The sequence below is a fragment of the Silene latifolia genome, chromosome Y (genome assembly GCF_048544455.1).
Source record: "Silene latifolia isolate original U9 population chromosome Y, ASM4854445v1, whole genome shotgun sequence".
NCBI lineage: Eukaryota > Viridiplantae > Streptophyta > Magnoliopsida > Caryophyllales > Caryophyllaceae > Silene > Silene latifolia.
In genome coordinates this window covers 324,789,498-324,795,008 of record NC_133538.1, presented here as the reverse complement: position 1 = coordinate 324,795,008, position 5,511 = coordinate 324,789,498, and the positions used below count along the sequence as shown (strand labels likewise).

At 32.8% G+C, this 5,511-nt stretch overlaps 2 long non-coding RNA genes across 2 annotated transcripts; both read left to right on the top strand.

The window, feature by feature from the left end:
- Nucleotides 1–202: 202 nt before the first annotated feature.
- Nucleotides 203–693, top strand: LOC141633598 (uncharacterized). Its single transcript, XR_012538390.1, has 3 exons — nucleotides 203–237; nucleotides 323–368; nucleotides 539–693. It is a non-coding gene; the product is annotated as an uncharacterized LOC141633598 (long non-coding RNA).
- Nucleotides 694–1,245: 552 nt separating this feature from the next.
- Nucleotides 1,246–2,194, top strand: LOC141633113 (uncharacterized). Its single transcript, XR_012537917.1, has 3 exons — nucleotides 1,246–1,351; nucleotides 1,495–1,655; nucleotides 2,133–2,194. It is a non-coding gene; the product is annotated as an uncharacterized LOC141633113 (long non-coding RNA).
- Nucleotides 2,195–5,511: the final 3,317 nt, after the last annotated feature.

The window sequence follows — 5,511 nt, the reverse complement described above, 5'->3', positions numbered from 1 at the left end:
CTTCCACTCATTGACTATATGTTGTGGCGTCATCAAGATCATGATTGTAATCTTGAATAGATGTGAACCGGCCTATGTAATAGGAATGACCTAGCAAACTCGGTTTTTCTGTGCTACTCCTAGTTTGCTCTATAGCATTTTAGATGCAACATTTGCAAAAACAATAGGCACGCTGGCCTAAGATTTACGAAACATGGCTTACAATTTGTTTCTGATGAAGGAAGAAGCCGAATAAATGTGAGGATTTTGTATGTTTGATTTTCAGTTGTCTCTTATGTTTATAACAGACCGAAGATTTACGAAACATGGCTTACAATTTCAGGTTCTGGATGATGCAAATGCTAATTCTAATGGTGCTTCCAGGCTTGGTAATATAATCTGCTGCCTACAAGCTACTAAGTATTCGCTTTCAATTACTCGTATTATTATTCAGAATATTTGTAGGATGTCGTGTTGGTCAGCGAGTTTTGCACATAGAAGTCGGCTTTATAGTACAGTCAAGAGTGAGGATTAATGTGACTTCTTGGTAATATGGCAGATAACAAAAGGGAGAAGTGTTTGGGGTTTATGACGCGGAATTTTATCAAGCTATTTCTTTGTTCTAATGTGAGTGAAGTTCATGTCTTATCATTTATCAATTTGATTTCTATGCTGCACAATTTCGGCTGAAAATGTCTGACACGATATATTTTTTTTCTGTGAAGGCGTATCCTGTTTTTTTGCCTAAAATGAAAATGAAGTACTGAATTGACAAATATTCATTTGGGTGAATATAAAAGGTTTACTGATGCATCTCGGTTTTTCTACTGTTATAAAAGTTGATGTAGTTCTATGTTAATTGTTCAGATTAATCAGAGGGAGAACAACAAGGCCGCATGGAGATGGTTGCGGTTGAAGGAAATATCAACGAGCAGTGTGTCCGGGCCTCCTTTCTCCACTGAAATCAAGAAAAGGGCGTTTGGAAGCGACATCACTAACACGAGTTTTAAGAAAACCAAGGTTGATTATACTCTTAAAGAAGCAGCAAAGCAGGAGAAATTAAATAATGGAAGCTCTCAGTATGATCCCTTTGCTCCTGTTTCTGTATCGAAAATAATGAAGCCCGTCCCTGTCCCTCCGTATCAAAATGAAGGTATTGTGCTAATATCCATATATAAAGATGTCTGTCAGCTAGTTTAGTTGATATACTGAGTCACTTACATGTGAGACCGTCTCAAATATTGCACAAGACGTAAGTGCATTTCTTTCTTGTAGTTTCTGACTTATATACAATCAATTATGTTAGATTTTTGGTGCAGGTTTTAACTCCATCTCAAGGCAGGGAAACATCACATATCATGAATACATACGGGTACAATCCAATTGTATGAACATGTACTTTTAATATTCAATTGAACCTTGTTTTTAATAATTTATTTCAAGAGTTTGCCATTGAATAACCATTGATATAAGTTCATTCATATTTTCAACATTTTTCATTTATCTTTATGTCAGATTGTCAGCTACCAGCAAAGATTAACACCAATCCTCTTTAGCTGTCGTTGCGTCTCCCTTGTCTACTGCTCAGTGTCTTTTATGGCTCAACCTAGCCTACGCCTTCATCTCTTACAATCCTGATGTCCCACCACAATTAGCACTATGCCCATCGAACGCAGGTGGTTGTTCTTACTCACTTACTTAGCTATGTACTGAAGGATTCTAGTTGTATTATATGATATTTAGTTTCTTTAGTTATGCACTGCAATTTTTTATTGTTATATTCTTTTATTTTTGATGTGCCCCTTTTATTGCAAGTTATATTCCTTAAATTGCCAGTACTTGGAACCTTATTCCCAAATGGAATATAGGAATCCTCTAACCTGGACTAGAGAATCCATGAACAACTAGCCATTATTAGAATAACTATGGCTATCTACCATCATAGATTTCATTTAATCTGACACACTTTGGTTTTGGCTACACCATTTGGTTTTGCCCATATTTTAGCCGGTTTAAGCTAGATTTACCATTTGATCACACATTCATTGTTGACGAATAACAATAAATCTATTAGTGTCAACTTTGCCAAAATCTTGCACCCATTATTCCATACATATGCTAGTACAGTAACTCTCATTTGTTTTGATGCTCAGGTTAGTAAGATGGAAACAGAGAGCTGAGGTAAAAAGTCAAACCATCCTGCAGGCTTGTTTTTGGACATCTTTGGACACAGGTATGACTTAACGTTAAGTTTCTTGTCAGCTGTTAAAATAAAGAGACTCTAGGCTTGGCAAAACAGACCGGAGTTCATATACGGAATTCACCCGACTTGTAACCATTTACTTGAAAATGGTCAAAATATTACCTTTTATTGTGAAACTTGGTCATAAATGGTCAAAATCGCCTATTTTTCTCTTTTTCTTATTTTGTGAATCATATACCTTACTTTGTGAATCTTAAAGCTTATTTTGTGAAATTAGAAGGTAATATTGTGAAATTTGGTCATAAAATGGTCGAAATCTTCTTATTTTGTGAATCGTAGACCTTGTTTCGTGAATCCTAGGCCTTATATTGTGAAACTTGGTCATAAAAGGTCAAAATCACCTATTTTGCTCCTTTTATTATTTTGTGAATCCTATACCTTATTTTGTTAATCTTATAGCTTGTTTTGTGAAAATAGAAAGTAATATTGTGAAATTTGGTCACAAAATGGTCAAAATCACCTATTTTGCTCCTTTTATTATTTTGTGAATCTTAGAGCTTGTTTTGTGAAACTAGAAGGTAATATTGTGAAATTTGGTCATAAAATGGTCGAAATCACCTATTTTGCTCTTTTTATTATTTTATGATTTCGTGAATCATAGACCTTGTTTCGTGAATCCTAGGCCTTATATTGTGAAACTTGGTCATAAATGGTCAAAATCACCTATTTTGTTCCTTTTATTATTTTGTGAATCCTATACCTTATTTTGTGAATCTTAGAGCTTGTTTTGTGAAACTAGAAGGTAATATCGTGAAATTTGGTCACAAAATGGTCGAAATCACCTATTTTGCTCTTTTTATTATTTTGTGAATCATAGACCTTGTTTCGTGAATCCTATGCCTTATATTGTGAAACTTGGTCATAAATGGTCAAAATCACCTATTTTGCTCATTTTATTATTTTGTGTATCCTATATCTTATTTTGTGAATTTTAGATCTTGTTTTGTGAAAATAGAAGGTAATATTGTGAAATTTGGTCACAAAATAGTCGAAATCACCTATTTTGCTCTTTTTATTATTTTATGAATCATAGACCTTGTTTCGTGAATCTCAGGCCTTATATTGTGAAACTTGGTTATAAATGGTCAAAATCGCCTATTTTCCTCTTTTTCTTATTTTGTGAATCATATACCTTACTTTGTGAATCTTAGAGCTTATTTTGTGAAACTAGAAGGTAATAATGTGAAATTTGGTCATAAAATGGTCGAAATCACCTATTTTGCTCTTTTTCTTATTTTGTGAATCATAGTCCTTGTTTCGTGAATCCTAGGCCTTATATTGTGAAACTTGGTCATAAATTGTCAAAATCACCTATTTTGCTCCTTTTATTACTTTGTGAATCCTATACCTTATTTTGTAAATCTTAGAGCTTGTTTTGTGAAAATTGAAGGTAATATTATGAAATTTGGTCACAAAATGGTCGAAATCACCTATTTTGCTCTTTTTATTATTTTGTGAATCACAGTCCTTGTTTCGTGAATCCTAGGCCTTATATTGTGAAACTTGGTCATAAATGGTCAAAATCACCTATTTTGCTCCTTTTATTATTTTGTGAATCATATACCTTATTTTGTGAATCTTAGAGCTTATTTTGTGAAAATAGAAGGTAATATTGTGAAATTTGGTCATAAAATGGTCGAAATCACCTATTTTGCTCTTTTTCTTATTTTGTGAATCATAGACCTTGTTTCGTGAATCCTAGGCCTTATATTGTGAAACTTGGTCATAAATGGTCAAAATCACCTATTTTGCTCCTTTTATTATTTTGTGAATCCTATACCTTATTTTGTGAATCTGAGAGCTTATTTTGTGAAACTAGAAGGTAATATTGTGAAATTTGGTCATAAAATGGTCGAAATCACCTATTTTGCTCTTTTTATTATTTTATGATTTTGTGAATCATAGACCTTGTTTCGTGAATCCTAGGCCTTATATTGTGAAACTTGGTCATAAATGGTCAAAATCACCTATTTTGCTCCTTTTATTATTTTGTGAATCCTATACCTTATTTTGTGAATCTTAGAGCTTGTTTTGTGAAAATGGAAGGTAATATTGTGAAATTTGGTCATAAAATGGTCGAAATCACCTATTTTGCTCTTTTTCTTATTTTGTGAATCATAGTCCTTGTTTCGTGAATCCTAGGCCTTATATTGTGAAACTTGGTCATAAATGGTCAAAATCGCCTATTTTCCTCTTTTTCTTATTTTGTGAATCATATACCTTATTTTGTGAATCTTAGAGTTTGTTTTGTGAAAATAGAAGGTAATATTGTAAAATTTGGTCACAAAATGGTCGAAATCACCTATTTTGCTCTTTTTCTTATTTTATGAATCATAGACCTTGTTTCGTGAATCCTAGGCCTTATATTGTGAAACTTGGTCATAAATGGTCAAAATCACCTATTTTGCTTCTTTTATTATTTTGTGAATCATATACCTTATTTTGTGAATCTTAGAGCTTGTTTTGTGAAAATAGAAGGTAATATTGTGAAATTTGGTCACAAAATGGTCGAAATCACCTATTTTGCTCTTTTTATTATTTTGTGAATCATAGTCCTTGTTTCGTGAATCCTAGGCCTTATATTGTGAAACTTGGTTATAAATGGTCAAAATCACCTATTTTGTTCCTTTTATTATTTTGTGAAACTTGTTTTTGTGAAACTTGTTTTTGTGAAACTTGTTTTTGTGAAACCTGGACCTGATTTTGTGAAGGTAGGATTTAAATTGGTTAATTTCATAGTAAGAAATACTTGTATAAGCCAATGTGTCATGTTTCACATGTACATGAAGTTACTAATGTTTTCATGTCTTTGTTACTTGTTGATGCGCAATTTAATTTTGGTACAATATCATCTATTAGCTCAAAAGGTAGAGCATTGTGCTATTGCGCAAGGTGTGGGTTCGAGACCCACATAGATGAACAAATATAAATATACAATTATTATATAATAATTACCATTGCCAATGTATGTCTAAAGTCAGCTATTCAAGTCTTAGATTCACAAAATAAGGTCCAAGATTCACAAAAACATGCATAGGGTTCACAAAATCAGGTCCAAGCTTAGATAAATCAAGTAGTCTTACAAGCTGTAGCTTAAGAATTTTGTTTGTTATATTTTAAAGACATAGAATATAGTATTTGGGCTTTTTTGTGTGAGAAAATATTTGGGCCAAAAGAAAAGTTATGAATGACCCTAAGTTTCCAGCCCAATAATCATTGAAAATCAATTCATGAAGGAATATGGTGAGGCCGGCCGCCTCGCCATAATT